The sequence below is a fragment of the Elephas maximus genome, chromosome 2 (genome assembly GCF_024166365.1).
Source record: "Elephas maximus indicus isolate mEleMax1 chromosome 2, mEleMax1 primary haplotype, whole genome shotgun sequence".
NCBI classification, from domain to species: domain Eukaryota; kingdom Metazoa; phylum Chordata; class Mammalia; order Proboscidea; family Elephantidae; genus Elephas; species Elephas maximus.
This window is the reverse complement of record NC_064820.1, coordinates 19618458-19637283: the sequence shown is the minus strand read 5'-3', so window position 1 is coordinate 19637283 and position 18826 is coordinate 19618458. Positions and strand designations below refer to the sequence as shown.

Sequence of the window (18826 nt, the reverse complement as noted above, 5' to 3'; positions counted from 1 at the left end):
ATCTTTTGAGTGGGGACAAGTAGAAGGGAGATTTCCAGGGGAACCTCCAATCTCTTTAAACAGAAAGACACAGTGAATAGGGGACCAAACATGCCCCAGCTCACACCTGGCAGTTGAAAGGAAATCTTGAATGTGAAATCCCCTTTCAGTCCCCTCCCAGACCACCTTTCTTTGCCTTTCATCGTGGGCTCTTAGCCGCACAGCCATAAAAGACAAAACCAGCTGGCGTGGAGTTAGGTCTGAATCATGGCAGCCTCAAGTGTGTCAGAGTAGAACTGTGCTCTAGAGAGTTTCCATGGCTGATTTTGGGGGAAAGGATTGCCAGGCTTTCCTTCCAAGGCAGCTCTGGGTGGACTTGAACCTCCAATTTTTTACTTGGCAGCAGATTGATTATGCTAGCTGTTGGTCCCACTCGGGGATTCCCACATAGCCATTGATGATGTTGTTAGTTGTTGCGTCTGCTGGGACTCACGATGACCTTGTGTGTAACAACTAAACTTTGCTCAATCCTGCGTCATCCTCACAATCTTTGGTGTGTTTCAGCCCGATGTTTGAGCCAGTGTGTATCAGTTCATCTCCTGGAGGGTTTCCCTCGTTTTCACTGACCCTGTACTTTATCAAACATGTTGTCCTTTTTTAGCTATTGGTCTTTCCTGATGATGTGTCTAAAGTAAGCAAGATGAAATTTCACCATCCTCGCTTCTAAGAAGCATCTGGTCAGGGCTTCTACTGAAGTCATTTTTAGATCCAGGCAAAGCTTTTCAGCAATTTGAGAAGTAGTTGAAGTAAAAAAAAAAATCTAAGTCAACAAGATTACAAATAACTTTGCTGAAATTTCTTTATACTTCACCTTAGCCAAAAGGCTAGTGATTGCTGAAATTTCCTGGGGGGCTTTTGTGACACATCCTCCTTTAGCCGTGGTGTGAAAATGAAACTTGTACAGATACCAAAAGGTTTTTGAGTGATTTAATGAAACACATAAGGATAGGTGATGAGTTTCTCAATCTCCTGTCCACCTCCTCCCTCTGACCTATACCCTACTGAGACTGAATGTAACATCTGCTATTAATCACCTGTTAGGTGCTGGTTGCACAAAGGTTAAGCCCTTGGTTGCTAATTAAAAGTTTGATGGTTCAAATCCACCAGTGGCTCCATGGGAAAAAAGACCTGTCAATCTGATCCCATGAAGATAACAGTCTTGGAAACCCTATGGGGCAGTTGTACGCTGTCTTATAGGGTTGCTATGAGTCGGAATCTACTGATGACACCTGACAACAACAACAGGTGTCAGGTGCTGTTCTAGGCACCGAGGATGAACAAAAGAGTAAACAAAAGAGAAAATCCCTGATCTCAGGGGGCATATATTCCGTTCCTGAGAAGGAGACTGACAATATACAAGTAAAATTTGTGTAAAAGAATTAGTATGTTAGTGATAAGTGCTAAGGAAAAAAGCTGGGCAAGGAAGGGCAAGAAATGTAAAATGTTGGGAGGGGTGGTGAATTTTGAACAGGGTGGTGAAGGCGGTTTACCAGTCCACCATCTCTGACTTTGATTGATACACTTTTAGAAAATAGGATATACTAGGGAATGTTTGCCATGATTTTCCGACTGAGGTACATTTCATTTTGGTTTTGAGTTTCCATGACTGAACTAGAGATTAGTCAATATTTATAGCCTGTAGTTTTATAATTTGCATCAGTATTTTAAAGGCCTTGATAGAGGCTCAATTCCCTTGATCCGTTATATATCCAGGATAGTATAGTGAAGATTGGAAACCTTAGTTTTAGGAGCAAGGAAAAAAAGTACAATCAGACAGATATTAAGGGAAGAAGAGTAGTACAAAATGTAAGAGTTTTTACTGGATTCAAAGAAACAGATGCTAAATTTGTGCCTGCTGAGTTGTATTTAAGGAGCCCTGGTGTGCAGTGGTTAAGCGCTCCGCTGCTAACCAAGAGGTCGGTGGCTCAAAACCACCAGCCACTCTGCAGGAGAAAGACTTGGCAGTCTGTTTCCTTAAAGGTTTCAGCCTTGGAAACCCTATGGGGCAGTTCTACTCTAATAGGTCAGTGTGAGTCAGAATCGACTTGATAGCAATGAGTTTTTTGGCTGTTAAGTTGTATTTAAGGAGCCCTGGTGGTGCATGGCTAAGCCCTTGGCTGCTGACTGAAAGACTGGCGATTTGAACCCACCCAGTGACTCTGTGACAGAAAGACCTGGCAATCTGCTTCTGTAAAGATTACAGCCTAGAAATCCCTACGGGTCACATGGAGTCCACATGAATCAGAATGACTCGACAGCACCCAACAACAAGTTTTTTATTTTTTTTCACAAGTTGTTTTTAAGTATTTATTTATGTCGTGATGCTCACAGTTCAATCTACAGAATTATTAAAGCATAAGGATCTTAAGTAAAAGCCACGGCGTATATGAAGATAGAAAAAAAATATGAAGATAGGATTATTTAATTTCTAATATTGATTTTTGTAAATATAAGGATAATAAGACAAGTCCAAAACTAATATTGCACCATTTTCTCCTGGAGTGAGTACAACTTTTCTGTTGAAAAACCCAGTTTCTGAGATGGACCATTTTGAAGATAAGCTGTATCATCTCATGGAATGCCATCTAGGCATCTTGGCTATTTGCAGAGTGAATGTTTGAGGCTGTAATTTTCAAAGTAATACAATTGGGAGATTCTAAAGTGGCTTAAACATGACATGTCCTCCTACCAAAGACATGCAATGACTTTATTATAGAGGGGAAATGACTTTTTATGTTGCTCCTGGAGCTACAGAAATTGACATTTGGGCTTCCCAAACCCATTTGAAATAAATGGCTTCCATTAATCAGTGCAACGGAATGCCAGGCAGCCCATCTTTTATTGAATGTCTGCCGTTGACAGAGAATAGGAATATAAAGGAGTTCTGAAGGTTGACGGCTCCTTCCTCTCCTTCAGGGAACTTCTAATGATGTGGAGACATTTTGTTTGAGCCTATGGTAGTTAACCAAAATGGAATACTCAGTTTCCCATGTTTGATAGGAAATGTCATCCATAACTTGAAACCTTTAGTGCTCAGAGGCCATAAGCACAAATAGGGTATGAAGATCTTTTAGTCAGGAGAAGGTGGTCATTTCATGAGGAAGAAGATGTTACATTTATGAACACAGGCAGGAAGGAAAATAGATCATTCTCAGGGTAAGGACTGTCTGTGGAGCCTCGCCTGGATTTCCTGTGTTTGCTTGATTGCCTAGGTAGTGGCCTAGTTTAGATCATCTGTTAAAATTTTAAAAACGCTCAAAATAAGGCAGTAGTGGGACATCCTGAGGGTTTCAATCAGCTAAGGGTTGGTTGGTATCCTTTTTCCTAATTAGATGTCAGGAGGGCTTCACTGTGCAACTCTGCCCTCTAGTGGTTCACGTGAACTGCAGTTACGTTCTCGAAATTTGACCCTTGATATACACGGGTGGTTCTGTATTTTTAGCTTGTTTGAGCATAAATTTAGTTAAGATTACATTTTCTTAAAAAGTTTTGACAAATGATACTGTTTACCTGTTTTTTTTTTTTTTTAAACAAAGGTGCCTGTTTTTCTATGTGATTAGATTTTCATTAAATCAGACATTTTCTGTGTTTTCTTTATCCCACTTGGCAAGCTTTTTTTTGGTTTAAATCTTTACTATGCTCAGGGATTTTGAGATATTTAATTCATAAAAATTTAAGAATCTTAGGCATGTGAGGATTTCATTTTACTTGGATCCACAATCAATACCCATGGAAGCAGCAGTTAGGAAATCAAACAACACATTGCATTGTGCAAATCTGCTGCAAAAGACCTCTTCAAAGTGTTAAAAAGCAAAGATGTCACTTTTAAGGATGAAGGTGTGCCTGACCCAAGCCATGATGTTTTCTGTCGCCTCATATGCGTGTGAAAGCTGGACAATGGATAAGGAAGACTGAAAAAGAATTGATGCTTTTGAAATACAGTGTTGGCAAAGAATATTGAATCTACCGTGGACTGCCAGAAGAATGACCAATTCTGTCTTGGAAGAAGTACAGCCAGAATGCTCCTTTGAAGTGAGGATGGCAAGGCTTCGTCTCACATACTTTGGTCATGTTATCAGGAGGGACCAGTCCTGGAGAAGGACATCATGCTTGGTTAAGTAGAGGGTCAAGGAAAAAGAAGACTCTCAACGAGATGGATTGACACAGTGGCTGCAGCAGTGGGCTCAAACAGAGCAATGACTGAGGATGGCAAGGACCAGGCAGTGTTTCATTCTTTTGTACACAGATAGGGTTGCTATGAGTCGGCACTGACTTCATGGCACCCAGTAACAACAACAACAACAATAAGCATGTGAACTCAAGCAGAATGTCACATTTGAAGTTATTTTAAGGAGTGCATTCAAATTTCATTGCACGTTGTCTATCTGGATATATCAAGTTTGAGTAGAGGCTATATATTTGTGCTATATCGATGATCAATTATTATAGATATTTTGGTCAAACAAGACAAAATTCTTTAAAGAGCATCACTTCCTTGGATTCATGTATCTAAAAGCGACTATGGACCGGTTTTTGGTGTAGTTTTGTTATTTGAAAGAGAAACAGTGATCTCGTTTTGGCTTCTCTTGGTTGGCTTGCCATTTTTCAGAGAGGGCATTTTATTTTGCTTGGGGCAGTGTTTGCAAGGAGAATTAGATGAAGAGCAATTTACATGATGTAAAACTTATGAACTTATTTGAAAATGAGGTTTTTAATTACTACTGATTATTCTCCCAATAGCAAGCCATCTTGCTTGAGGGAGAATTTTTTTCCAAGCGTCTTAACTTTTTAGTTAACACCCAGAGGTTCATTAATTAAGCAATAACTACCGAGGCCCTGCCATCTCCAGAGGATTAATCATGGGGGGGGGGGGGTGGAGAATGATTGTCAGTCCCCAGGATTCTATACTATGGAAATAACTGCAAATATCAAAGAAATCAAGAGAGGAAAAAGGAGAGAGATAGAGTTTTATTTTTCTCAACCGGAAATAATTTTATTTTAGAGGTATAAGGCATAGGAATAATAAATCATGGGCATTAGCCAGCCAGGCTATTTTTCTAGAAGCACATATACACCCTTTTCAGATTAATGAAGCCAAAATTGTCCTTGGTTTGGTGGAGAGAAAATAGGACCCATTGGTTATTGAAGATGAACGATGTGTAAATAGCTCTAAAGAACTTGGTTTGAAACGCTGTCCTGGCCACACTGGGGACTAACTCATGTATCAGAAAAATACCAGAACGCATGACAAAGGGCAGAAGGAGTGCTCTACCAGGGAAGATCATTTCAACGCTGTGGCTTCCCAGGGTCTTCCGGGGGACCTGGGGCGTGTAGGTCTCAACTTAGGAGTAGGAAGCTTCTGTTGGATGATGGCATGTACATACAATTCACTAAATCTATTTTATATAGGGATCTGGTGTGAGAGATTTTAAGAGAATAAATAAACGTATAAAAATGCATTGCATTTTACATAAAGATGTACACATAGTACTTTTGCCGTATCAGAGTCAAATGTATTATTACTTTTTGGCCAAAATCAATTTCAGAGAATATTAAAAAAGCTGAAAAAGCGATAATAATTGTATAAATTAGCATGATTCCTTTATAGCTGGGTGTCTCGGTGATGTACACTTTTGTTTGGACAGCCAGAAAAATCTTCCTCGTTGGATTTTGAAATGGAAGAAAAATGACTTACGTTACTTATTAAGTGCCTCTTTCTCCCAGCAGCAAGCCATGGGATATGAAGTGACATAAACACATAGTAAATGAAAATGTTTTTTTCACGGTCAGTAGCATTTTTTTATCGATGAAACCTTGAGCAAAATGCACAGCATCTAAATTTGTATGGCAATATTGCAGCAAGGAGTTGTTTGTTACAAATTTGGGACAATTTTCAATAAAAGAGCATAAACTATTGTAGAGACTGAGGAGAGAAATGCTTCCATTCGTAAGGTGTCTGTGTTGCGTGTTCTCTATTAAAACGTTTTCACTGAGCCATTTTCTAGCAGCTCCACACTGAAGGAAGATTAGTATTCCCATGAACAGTGAAGGGAATATTGGGCACTGCTGAAGGCAGCTCTAGTTTATAGTTTGAAGATGAAGCCCTAACTTCACATACTGTGCGAAACACAGAGGGTGGACAGTTGTATGATATGAAAAGTAATACAGAGCTCCTTATCAATTGTGAGTCAGAGTTTGGCCAGCACTTTAGAAGTAAGAGAACTCATTTCTCTTATCTTACCAGAGACCGATAATGGGATTTCTTTCTAGATGTCAGATCAAAACGAAAGAGTGTCAGCAAAGTGACTGTTCAATGAGTAAATTATACAATCGTTATCTTTTAACTTATGTGTGTATATACATGTCTTAGGCTGCGTCCTCTAGAGAAGCAAAACCAGTAAAGCATATAAATATATATAAGGAGATTTATATCAAGGAAACAGCTCACATGATTGTACGGGTTGGAACATCACAAGTCGTTGGATCAGGATAGAGTCCGTTCCCTTTTCATGGAGCTGCAGAAGCTGGTGAACCCAAGATGAGCAGGTCAGAGAGCAGGGATCCCACTTACAGGCTGTGACAGTTGAGGAATCCCCAAGGTCGGTAGGCAAGACCACAAAGTTTCTCCTGAGTCACTTAGCTGTAGGGGCTGCGGAACCCAAGATCGGTAGGTTGGGGAGCAGGGCTCTTGCTCGCAGGCAGTGAAGATCTGTGAATCCCAAGATGGACAGATAAGCTGCTAGCTCAAATCCCAAGAACCAGAGGTCAGACAAGAGACAGCTCCTGGATCCATAACAAGCCAACAACCTTTGCAAGGCGAACAGGAAGGAAGTAGGTGGCGGAGGGCAGAGAGATGAAGGCTGAGGGGGTGGTGAGCCGCCACAGGCCCCAACCCCGCAAGTACCACTCAGCAGATTCCATCGAGGGAATGATCACGTGTCAGACTTCAACAGAGAGGTGATCACAACATTATACAACTGCCAAAACACTGAGAATCAAATGGCCCAGCCAAGTTGACACACAATCTTAACCATCTATATATATATATATATATATTTTTAAATCAATTCAGAACTCAGTACAAAGAATATATTGCTTTATATACTTACAGATATTTGTGGATTAAAACTAACTTGATTGGATAGCAAATGGTGGTGGGAAGTGATGTAGATGAGACAAGTATTTACCTTGAGTTAATCCCAGCATATCATTTCCAGAGCTGCAATAGTTCTTGATTATGGTCAAGAGCGATCTGGAGTAGGAGGTTAAGAGCATGTTTGGGCATCTCCCTGTGTGCATGCTTTCTCAGGTTGACTGTGGCTGAACTTTTGATGAGCTCAAAAAATAAGCACCTTTATTATAAGTGTGTCAGCAATACGGTGACTGCTTCTAGAGATACTGACTGATAATAGCAAACTAAAATCCAAACCTGTTGCTGCTGAGTCGATTCCAACTCATAGTGACCCTCTAGGACAGAGTAGAACTACCCCACAGAGTTTCCAAGGAGTGGCTGGTGGATTGCGGTTGCCGACCTTTTGGTTAGCAGCCGAATGCTTACCCACTTCACCACCAGGGCTCCTAATAATGATAGCTGCCATTTATTGTGCACTTATGTGCCGGGCACCTTGCAAAGTACTTAATAGGCATTGCCTCACTTAATTCTCAAAAATGCGGTAAAAATTAAGTCTAGAAAAATGTATCTTACCTTAAGGAGCTTCAATTTCAGTTACATCAAGATTGGCTTGTTTGGCCATCTAAGATGCATCAATTGGTCTCAGCCCACTTGGAGCAAAGGAGAATGAAGAATACCAGAGACACAAGGGAATTCTGAGCCCAAGAGACAGAAGAGGCCACATAAATCAAACAATACATCAGCCTGAGTCCAGAAGAACTAGATGGTGCCCAGCTACCACTGATGACTGCCCTGACAGGGAACGGAACACAACAGAGAATCCCCGAAGAAGCAGGAGAGCAGTGGGATGCAGACCTCAAATTCTCATAAAAAGACCAGACTTAATGGTCTGGCTGAGACTAGAAGGACCCCGGAGGTTATGGTCCCCAGACCTTCTGTTAGCCCAAGACTGGAACCATTCCCAAAGCCAATTCTTCAGACAGGGATTGGACTGGACTATGAGATAGAAGATAACACTGGTGAGGAGTGAGCTTCTTGGCTCAAGTAGACACATGAGACTCTGTGGGCAGCTCCTGTCTGGAGGGGAGATGAGAGGGCACATGGGGACAGAAGCTGGCTGAAAGGACACGGGGGATACAGGGTGGAGAGAAGTGTGCTGTCTCATTAGGGGGAGAGCAACTAGGAATATACATAGCAAGGTGAGTATGAATTTTTGTATGAGAGACTGACTTGATTTGTAAACTTTCACTTAAAGCACAATTAAAAAAAAAAAGATTGGCAGGTTGGAGCAGATTCTCTGGAATTCAAAAAAAGTTTGAATGAGTTTGAGAAATGGAAAGAATATTACCTAATCCATCTAAAAAAAAATCAAACTCATTGAGGTCGAGTGAATTCTGACTCATAGTGACCCAATTCATCTAAGAGCCTGAAATCTGTTTCATTTGACACCATGCATAACTGTGGGATTTTTGGTAACTCTAAAAATTTACTAAACTGTCTTCTTTAAGCCATACAAGTAATTCAGGAAAACATAATATTGTTAAAATGTTTGCAGAAATTTAAGCCATTCATATAATATGGAAACCAACAAAGCAAAAATGGATGATCCCTCCTTTTATTTACCCCCCACCACCACCATCTGTCAGCTTGTCCTACTGTGGTGGCTTGTGTGTTGCTGTGATGCTGGAAGCTATGCCACCAATATTTCAAGGGTTATCCATAGTGGTCAGATTTCAGCAGAGCTTCCAGACTAAGACAGACTAGGAAGAAAGTAATGTACTCCCAAAAGTTGCCAGTGAAAACCCTATGGATCACAACAGAATATTGTTCGATACAGTGTTGGAAGATGAGCCATCTAGGTCGGAAGGCACTCAGAATACACAGGGGCCCCAACCATGGACTTGAGCATACCCACGATCATGAAGGTGATGTTTCGTTCTGTTGCACATAGGGTCGCCACGAGTCGGAGACAGCTCCGTGGCAGCTAACGACGTTTACTCCAGCCTCGCCCCAGTCCCATTGACTGCCTCAATCACTGTTAAAAGACTGGTCCGTAGCGTTCTAGGACTTCTTAAAAAATGCACTTACATGTATATACATATGTGTCTGTGTATCTGTAGCATTTCTTTTCCCAAATAAGGAAAAATTCTGCCTGCCTGGTTCTGCAGCTTCTTTCAGTTGACAGTGTATCAGTAGAAATGGCTCCCTGTTTTTATTTCTTTAACCAAATGCATGATACTTTCCAGGATGAACCTAACAACTTGTTTAACAGTTCTTCCTGTTGAGGGATGTTTCTGTAGTGTCTAATTTTTCACTATTAAAAAATGATGCAGTGAGTGCTGTACACATCTGGGTGAATGACTGTAGTATTGAGACGGATGTGGAAATGTTGGGTTACAGAGTATGTGCAATTCAACTTTTGATCGATGCTTTCAAACTGCCCACTGTGAGCACTGGGCTCATGTGGCTCTATGTCAGCAGTATAGGAGAGCTGTGGTGTTCCCTACCCTCACCACTTCCGTGATCACTGCTAAGGGTAGACATTGTTTGTCATGTTCACTGACCATTGGTGTTTCTCTGTGTGTGTGGGGGGGGGGGGTGGGGGGGTGTGCACATCCTTTGTTTTAGATTGAGATCAATCTTAACAATTTTTAAAATTTATAATTTACATAATTACAAACTTTTTTTTCCCCTTTTGGTTTTTGGCCAGTGTGATCTCTCCATTTCCATCACATTACTTATAGTCTCACTGGAATATTGATGTGACAAATCATCACACAATTCATTTTTAAGCATATGAGGGTTATCTTTGTGTTATTAGCTTCTCGCTTACTTGCCTGGTGACCAGAAGTCTTACTGGTTATGGTTCCAGCCATTCAATATTTCCTGATTTTTATCGCGAATTCTTATAAATATGTCATGTGTGCTTGAATGTGTTTTCTGCAGTTGTGGGGTGCAGTTTGTCAAGTTTAATTGGGCTCTCCAGTATGGCTTGCTGAACTCCTTAGAGAATTCTTTGAGTTGCTAAGGTGAAGCTAGCAGATTTGCTGGACATGTAGTTTTAAAAACCCTTTCATCATTTTCCTGCCCATGTGAGGTAGGATTTGGTTTGGATGCCAGTGGTGGAAAATTCAAACTATCTGAAGCTCAGAGAATATAGTACCTCCTTATCTCATTCAAGGAGTCCTGATGGTGCAGTGGTTAAGCACTTAGCTGCTAAATAAAAGGTTGCTGGTTTGAACTTACTAGCTGCTCTGTGGGAGAAAAACACCGTAGTCTGCTCCCGTAAAGATTACAGTGTTGGAAGCCCTATGGGGCAGTTCTCCTCTGTTCTAGAGGGTCACTATGAGTCGTAATCGACTTGACTGCAATGGGTTTTCCTTCCCTCCTTCCTTCATTTGTTCAGGTGAGGTACTCCAGAGCTGTGAAGATGTTCCATGTTCTAGGCTCCTCCTATCTTATTGTTCTGATATGTGTGGCCTCCATCTCAAGTTCAGGAACCCTGGTGGCACAGTGGTTAAGAGCTTGGCTGCTAACCAAAAGGTCAGCAGTTTGAATCCAGAAGCTGCTCCTTGGAAACCCTATGGGGCAGTTCTTACTCTGTCCTGTAGGGTCACTATGAATCAAAATTGACTCAATGGCAATGGTTTTTTGTTTTTTTTTTTTTTAAATCTCAAGTTCAAGTAGTTGCCCACCATGGCTGCTCCAGCTCCAGGCATCACAACCACATTCCAGCCAGGAAGAAGGACAAAGGGGGAACAGCACATCTCTCCCAGAAATTGCGCGCACCACTTCAAACCACATTCCGTGGACAAATTATTCGTATGATCACATCTAGTTTCAAGGGAACCTAGGAAACATGTTATTTATTATAGTTAGCCTGGGACCAGCTGAAATTTGGGAGTTCTTTTACAAGAAAGGGATGAATAGATATTGAAGGACAATTAACAGCCTCTGCCACAGCTAATTCTGTCAATATGTAGATCCATCAATTAATGGACAGTTTGTTGAATACAAGTATCTTGAAATATAAAGAATACCGCAGTTCGCTGTGTGTGCGATTTTGGCCAAATTATGTAGATTTCACCTTTGCTATTTCCTAAAACACAGCTCTGAGCATTCTGCACCTCTTCCTGAGAGCCTCTTCAGGGACTCCCAGTAGGCTAGAGAGTGACATTCATGCTTTCTAGTGTGGTAGTCATGGCCTTAATTCAACTGGCCGCATCTGAGGTTTCCAAATGTGTGCTTCAGGTAGCCCGTGTCCCTGCCAAAAGTTATCCTTGTTTTCCTAGCACGAGCTCCGAATCCCATTTTAGTTCCTGTGCCAGCACGCCTTTCTCATCTAGGAAGGCCTTTTCTTTGTTTTCTACGTGGAGAACTCCCCTTGCTTTCCAAGTCTAATCCAAAAGCCTTTTGGATCACTAAAGCCTTCCCTGATCACTCCTGCTCGTGCATAACTTGACCCTCTTTGAACATCTGTAGCGCTTTACCTTCTCTGCGTTTCTGTAATTGTGTTCACAATTTTTGTCTCTCTACTGGACTGTGAGCCATTTGAGGACAGGACGGGTGGCTGATTGATTTTTCCGTCCTCCGCCGTGCCTAGCCAAGTGCATGACACTGGGCAATTCATATCCCTAGTGGAAGGTACATAAAGCGAATGCCTGACTGCTCACAAAATGTGTGCGTTGAATGCCGTAATATTTATTTCTTACAGCCTAAATTATTATATGATAGGAACTTAATTTATACTCTGTGTGGTCCAGACGACGTTGTTGCTGCTTAATCATGTTAACAAGCAGAGAGATGCTTTTAGTCAAGGAACATAACTAGCTGCAGGTGGTGAGAGAACACAGGCCACCACTCACCGGCATAGCTTAATATTTCAACAGATTTATTCTAAGCCAAATAGAGGCAGCAGGATTTGGAAGCAATGCTGTAACTGAATGCCACTCGGGTTCTCGTCCTGTCTTATTAGCTGCTTGAAATAAGATGGACACTAATTGCAAGGGAAACAGAAAGCGACAAGTTTATTGTCTGCACATACAAGGAGTGGCATGGGGTCTAGCAACCATAAGGCCATGTGCATCCTGTCCAAGGGGGCTGGGGAGCTTTTTGTTTCCAACGGTGTCAGGGGTTGGGTACCTGGACTTTCCGCCCTTAGCCTTTCCATGCCCATATTTCAGGCTCCAGATATTAAATCATCTTCCGTCAGATGTGCGTGCAGTGGGACCCCTCACTTCTAAAATGGAATCTGGTGAAACCATGGGCTGGGAATTATCTTTCCTTCCGGTGACAATTGGGTCCGGGGGTCGGTTGAAGGATGTGATTTCTTCAATCTGCACATGCTTCAAGGTATAGCTTGGTTTTTAGATTAGTTCAGTGGATGGAGCCACTACCTGCTGTGACTTCCTGAAAAATGTTGCTCAAAACAAGCTTGTGGTTAGCAAGACAAAGAAAGGGGGGGAGGGGTGTTGATTGGGGTTTTCAATGCCAGTTCCTGTCATTGGATTCATCAGAGGGCACTTCATTTCATAAACTTTGGGAGGGAGTGAGGAGATATCTTGGGCTCCATTTGTGACTCTGACTGACTGTAAGAAATGATGTCTGATTTTACTGTGAAAGCCGTTTGTAGGTCGTCTTATCCTGTGGTCCTTCTTGTGCTTTTTCTTCCTGTCTCAGCCAGAATTTCTTTGCCCCAGCCAGCATCATCCCAAAATTTAGGTTTTTTTTTTTTTTTCTTTAAGATGAATTAATAAACAGTTTCTGTGGTTTGTGAAGGAGCGCTGGTGGCAGCTCTTGGCTGCTCACTGAAAGATTGGTGGTTCTAACCCACCAGCCACTCCATGGGAGAAAAGACCTGGTTCTCTGCTTCTTCAGATTATAGACTGGGAAACCCCCTGGCACAGTTCTTCTCTGTTCCTTAGGGTTGCTATGAGTCAGAATTGACTCAACAGCATACAAAAGCATGGTTTGTGACGTGGGTCTTAAAAACACTTATTACTTTATGCCGTAGAGATACTCAGAATATTTGTTTTAGGTGTATTTTCAAGCCTCAGCCTAGAAACTTGGAAAAACTTCATCTTTGGATAGAAACTGAAAAAGTTCTTGGTTAGAAGGGTAAGGAGATAGAAATTGCTTTACATTATACCTATAGCAATATACCAGCTACTGTGTATTTATTTATCTTGACAGATGTGCAAGAATGCGTTTGGCGAGAGTCACGCATAATAAATATGTGTTATGAATAAACAATTCATAATAGAGCTATGAGTGAGATAGAAATGAAACATAAATCTCAACTGAAAACCCTTCCTGCTTAGTGAGTGTGTTACTGGACGTACTGCTATCCGTGTTAAGATCAAACTGTGAGTGCCTGTAATCACCCTGCTATTAAAGTTGTGCTGGAAATGCTAGCCAAGGCAACCAGGAAAGGGAACAAAGTAACTATCACCAAGTGCCTTTCCCCACGCTCCCATCAACAGAGGATATTACGCTTCACCCCAAAACAACCACAGGAAAACAAAACCCCTCCAAAAAACCCAACTCACTCTTTTGTTTGCATTTCTTTAGTTAACAGGGCTATTTGGTATCTTTTCATATGTGTACTGTCAACGTTAAAGGGTGTGATATGAACCGTACAGTTGTGTGGCAATAACTGAAGACTTGGAAGGGAGAATTCTGATTGATTTTGCCTTTCAGTAGCTCCCAACACTCCCAACACACACACACACTACACGCACACACACATACACATACACACACAATAGATGCAAAATGAGAAGCTGCCTGGTGTTTGTCCTGTATGGAGACAAAGTAATGGATCAGTCACAAGGAATGAGAGATGTGGAGAGGGATCTGAGAAGAGAGTTTAGGGGCCCAAAACCAATACAAGGGTTTTAGACGGTTGCCTGGGATTGCTTCTCTGAATATAAAGGGTACAACTCTTTGACTTGGCAATCACATCTCAAGGAGTTACTCTAAGGATGTAGTTGTACAAGGCTGAAATGATGTATGGACGAAAATATTGATTTCAGCCTTGTTTGTGTTAGCGAAATATTGGAAAAGATCTAAATGCTAATGCATACAGAACTGGTGAATGGTTATGTAAATTATAACACGTAAATCTAGTGGGGTACTATGAAGCCAGTGGAGTGTATTGACCTGGAGATTCCCATAACCTGTGGTTGTAGGACAAAAAGCAGGTTGCAGAACACGTGTATGGTCCAATCCCATTTAGTAATTGAGTATCTGTATCTAAATATATCTATGAATATAGACAGATAGCTAGAAAAACATTTGCTAAACTGTTGTCATTGGTAATTAAGATGCCACTGGATTTGAATGAGAAACTAATTTGCTCTGCGAACTTTCACCTAAAACACAATAAAATTAAAAAAAAAATCTCACTGGGATGATACATGCAAACCTGAAGTTAGGGAGTAGTAATGGGAGATATTTTTACAGTTAACTCAAGGTCACAGGGTTTCAGAGGAGGGAAGGTCAGCGTAGACAATAGGAATCAAAGAAGGTCCAACATAGTGGGCAAGCACTGGGGTGGATTCATTTCCCAGAGTTAGGGTTTGAATAGCTGGAGTTGCAGGAATGGCATTCTAGGTAGGAGCAGCATTCATTCCCCACATGTCTGTGTGAGGCAGGAAGGCAGGCACCAAGAATCTATCAAGTCACAGGGCAGAGGGCATGGATATAGGGCAAGATGAAGAATTTGAGCTACAATGTAGTTGGTGATACTGCATCATAGGACATATGTTGTTGTTGTTGGGTGCCCTCAAGCAGGTTCTGATTCATAGTGACCCTATGTACAATAGAACGAAACATCGCCCGGTCATGTGTCACCCTCACAATCGCTGCTGTGTTTGAGCTCATTGTTGCAGCCACTGTGTCATTCCACCTCGTTGAAGGTCTTCCTCTTTTTCGCTGACCCTCTACTTTATCAAGCATGTTGTCTTTCTCCAGGGACTGGTCCCTCCTGATAACATGTCCAAAGTATGTGAGACCAAGTCTTGCCATCCCTACTTCTAAAGAGGATTCTGGTTGTACTTCTTCCAAGACAGACCTGTTCATTCTTCTGGCAGCCTTGGTATATTCACTGTTCTTCACCACTGCCGTAATTCAAACGCGTCAATTGATATTCATCATCCAGCTATTGCAGTTGAAAACACCATGGCTTGGGTCAGGTGCACCTTAGATCTCAGAGTGACATCTTTGCTTTAAAGAGGTTTTTTGTGGCCGATTTGCCCAATGCAATACGTCATTTGATTTTTTGACTGCTGCTTCCGTAAGTATCGATTTTGGATCCAAGTGAAATGAAATCCTTGACAACTTTGGTATTTTATCCATTTAGCATGATGTTGCTTATTGGTCCAGTTGTGAGAATTTTTGTTGTCTTTATGTTGAGGTATAATCCATATTGAAAGTCGTGGTCTTTGATCTTCATCAGTAAGTGCTTCAAATCCTTTTCACTTTCAGCAAGCAAGGTTGTGTCACCTGGATGTATACACACATATGTGTATACATACATATTGAGGATGGCACAGGACCAGGCAGTGTTTCGTTCTGTTGTGCATAGGGTTGCTATGAGCTGGAACAGACTCAACAGCACCTGACAACAATGTACTTACACATATATGTATGTATGTGTATATATAAACACATATGTAGATATACATGTATGTATGTTTATATATGTCTATATATAATATGTATGTGTGTGTGTGTACCAGTTACCACTGAGTTGATTCTGATGGTGACAGGCCAGTAGACCTGTTTTCCATAGGATTTTCAGTGGCTGATTTTTTGCAAGTAGATCACCAGGCCTTCTCCTGAGGCACCCCTGGGTAGACCTGAACCCCTCGTGTGTTAACCATTTATACCACCCAGGGATATACTTAGGAGATACGACTAAAGAGTTTTACAGTTTAATACTCCCACCAGCATTGTAAGAGAACTATATGGCTGCATTATATCCTCTCCAATACTTGTATTCAGTTCACACCTGAGGACTTAACCACTGTGCCACCAACGTTCCTTTAGGATTTTCAGCTCTAACTACAACCAGGAAGTATCCAAAATGTAAAAGCATTTCCCTTGTCCTCTCAGTTTTCCATTACTCTTTCTTTTCATTTCATTTAGACCATAGGTGTTTAAAACAAAATGTGCTGGTGTCTTCATGAAAGACCTTGCTTACATTTCAAAAGACGGGCCTTGGCAGTTGAGGCCAGGGCTTGAGGGAGGAGCGGTGCTAGGTGGGGTCAGGAAGACATGGGATGACATGATCGGAGGGGACTGCTAGCATGGTGGGTAACTGGTGGCTAGGGGAGAGACAGTAGATGGTGTGGGGGCTGGGAATGGAAGGATGGGAAGCTTATTCCTTCTTCTCCTTTCCCCATCACCAAGCCTACCATTGTGAACCTATTCTTGGGCAAGGATCATTAGCGATTATGGTTGGAAGTTATTACCAGGGGCAGGGAAAGATTGACAGATGTTAGTGGGGTTTGTGTGTGTTACCAGATGGAAACCCAGGTCCTTACTCAGCATGCCTCGTATTGGCCAATAAGTGAGAGACCGAGGTGGAAGAACAGGAAAGACACCTTTATTTCATCGCACAAGGAAAAGGAGTTAGTGGAGCTGCTGCCACCAAGACTGCTCCCCAAGGGTGAGGAGAAAAGTTACTTTTAAGGGGTTTACAAGTAGGAGTTCATACAAGTTACACCAGCAACGTTCTTAATCCTACTACGCAGGTAGGCGGAATGAGGTTCACACATAACTTCCAAGCAAAAAAAAAAAAAAAAGGCAGGATTTAAATGCAAAGTTGGGGGGTAGGAAGCCCAGCAGAGGAAACAGGATTTTTAATGCAGCACTGTGGGGGCTCTGTCTCATGTGGGCCGGTGAGGGAAGATCCCATGCAGCTGCTGAATTGGTCAATTTGGGTAGCCATTGTTTTGGAAGGAGTGTAGAAGTCATCTAAATGTGGGATTACAAAATAGTTTTATATTTATGATGTATTTTTTTTTACCCATTATATTTCCATATATTTAATCCTACTTAGTTGGTTTTCTTTTGAGAAACACTAAATTTATGCCCTCTCTTTCCCAGCATGGAAGCCCTGGCGGCGTAGTAGTTAAGAGCTACGGGCTGCTAACAAAAAGATCAGCAGTTCAAATCCACCAGGTGCTCCTTGGAAACCCTATGGGGCAGTCCTACTCTGTCCTTTAAGGTCGGTATGAGTCGGAATCAACTTGATGGCAATGGTTTTTTTTTTTTCCCAGCACTTAGTATACTTCACACTCTGACTGCTTATTAAATGGATTTCGTTGATGAATTAATAGAAGTCACCCTCTCAAATTTTTCCTTAAAATTTCCTAAAATATGCAGTATTCAAAAAGAGGCAAACATGGGCATTGTGTTCTTTTAAGAACTGTTTTTAGGGGATAAAAGTGACAACAGAAACTCAAAAGATTAGATAGGAAGCTTCGGGGGCAGGGAGTCTATATGTTAATGGGGAGGCGCAGTTCAGAAAAGGAGGGTGACAATGGTTGTAGGTCTTGAAGAATGTGATCGGTGTCACTGAATTGTGCACGTAAAAATTATTGAATTGGTACATGTTCTGCTGTGTATATTTTCAACAGCAACAACAACCAACATAAAATAGTTATTTAGAAGAAGAGGCAGGATGTTAAGAAAGCCATGTTTTTTATACAAATTTCCCCATGAAGCGTTAGTGCCACTAAGGGTGCCTTATAGTAGCCTTGTAGGTGGCAAAGGTGTTTCCTGGCATATACGCTGTGTGACCCTCCATGGGTTCCATAGCTCATTCGATTCATTAGGGTAGACTCGCTGAATGCTTGTAACAGATAAGACTTTGGGTGGGTACTCTAGGGGAATAAAAGCACAGATCATGCTCCCTGCTTTCAAAGGTTTCTAGTAGGGCACAGAGGCACGGAGTGTTAGAATTGCTATATAAGCTATATCATGTTTAGCATAAATAGCAGACTTCATCATCCAGGACTAACTCCTCTAAAATAACTGGGCACAGATTCATGGTCATTCGGCATACCCAGGTGATCCCGAGTCTAGATTTCCATGGATGTTAAAGACTGTCTAGACCAGCCCTTTTTACTCAAAGAAGAGATGAGGTAGCCAAACTACTGGGGATCATGAGTGGCTGGGCCATGTCTAGAACTAGGCATGTTATTTCTTCTAAGTGGCTTTGCACTTAGGACAGAGTTTTAATAAGCCCACAGGTCAGGTTTTAAGTCTACCGTTTACTTGATCTGTAACCTTGGTTTAGTTATTGAACTTTTGAAGTCCCAGTTTTCTTTTCTGTCAAGTGGGCATAATAATAGTAACTGTGTTATGGGCTTTGGGGAGGATTAAAGGAAACGGTGCACAAATGCGTTTAGCAGAGGGACAGATGGAGTAAGCCCTCAATACGTGTCAGCTGGCATTAGCAGGGTTATTTAAATGAAAGGGCTTACATTTTGAGGGTAATAAGAGACCAGGTACTGATCCAGGGTGTTTTGGGAACTGCCCACATATTGGTCAGTCAAAACCAGTCCTGTCATGGCTGTGCCCTTTTCCCAAGTGCAATCACCTCAAATATGGCGTCTACCATGATATCAGTGACGTGGAGCCTGT

General features: G+C 41.7%; 1 protein-coding gene across 1 annotated transcript in view; it reads left to right on the top strand.

Moving 5' to 3' along the window:
* The window catches only part of MARCHF11 (membrane associated ring-CH-type finger 11), a 139345-nt gene that overhangs the window by 17619 nt on the left and 102900 nt on the right, over positions 1-18826 (top strand). The window lies entirely within an intron of this gene.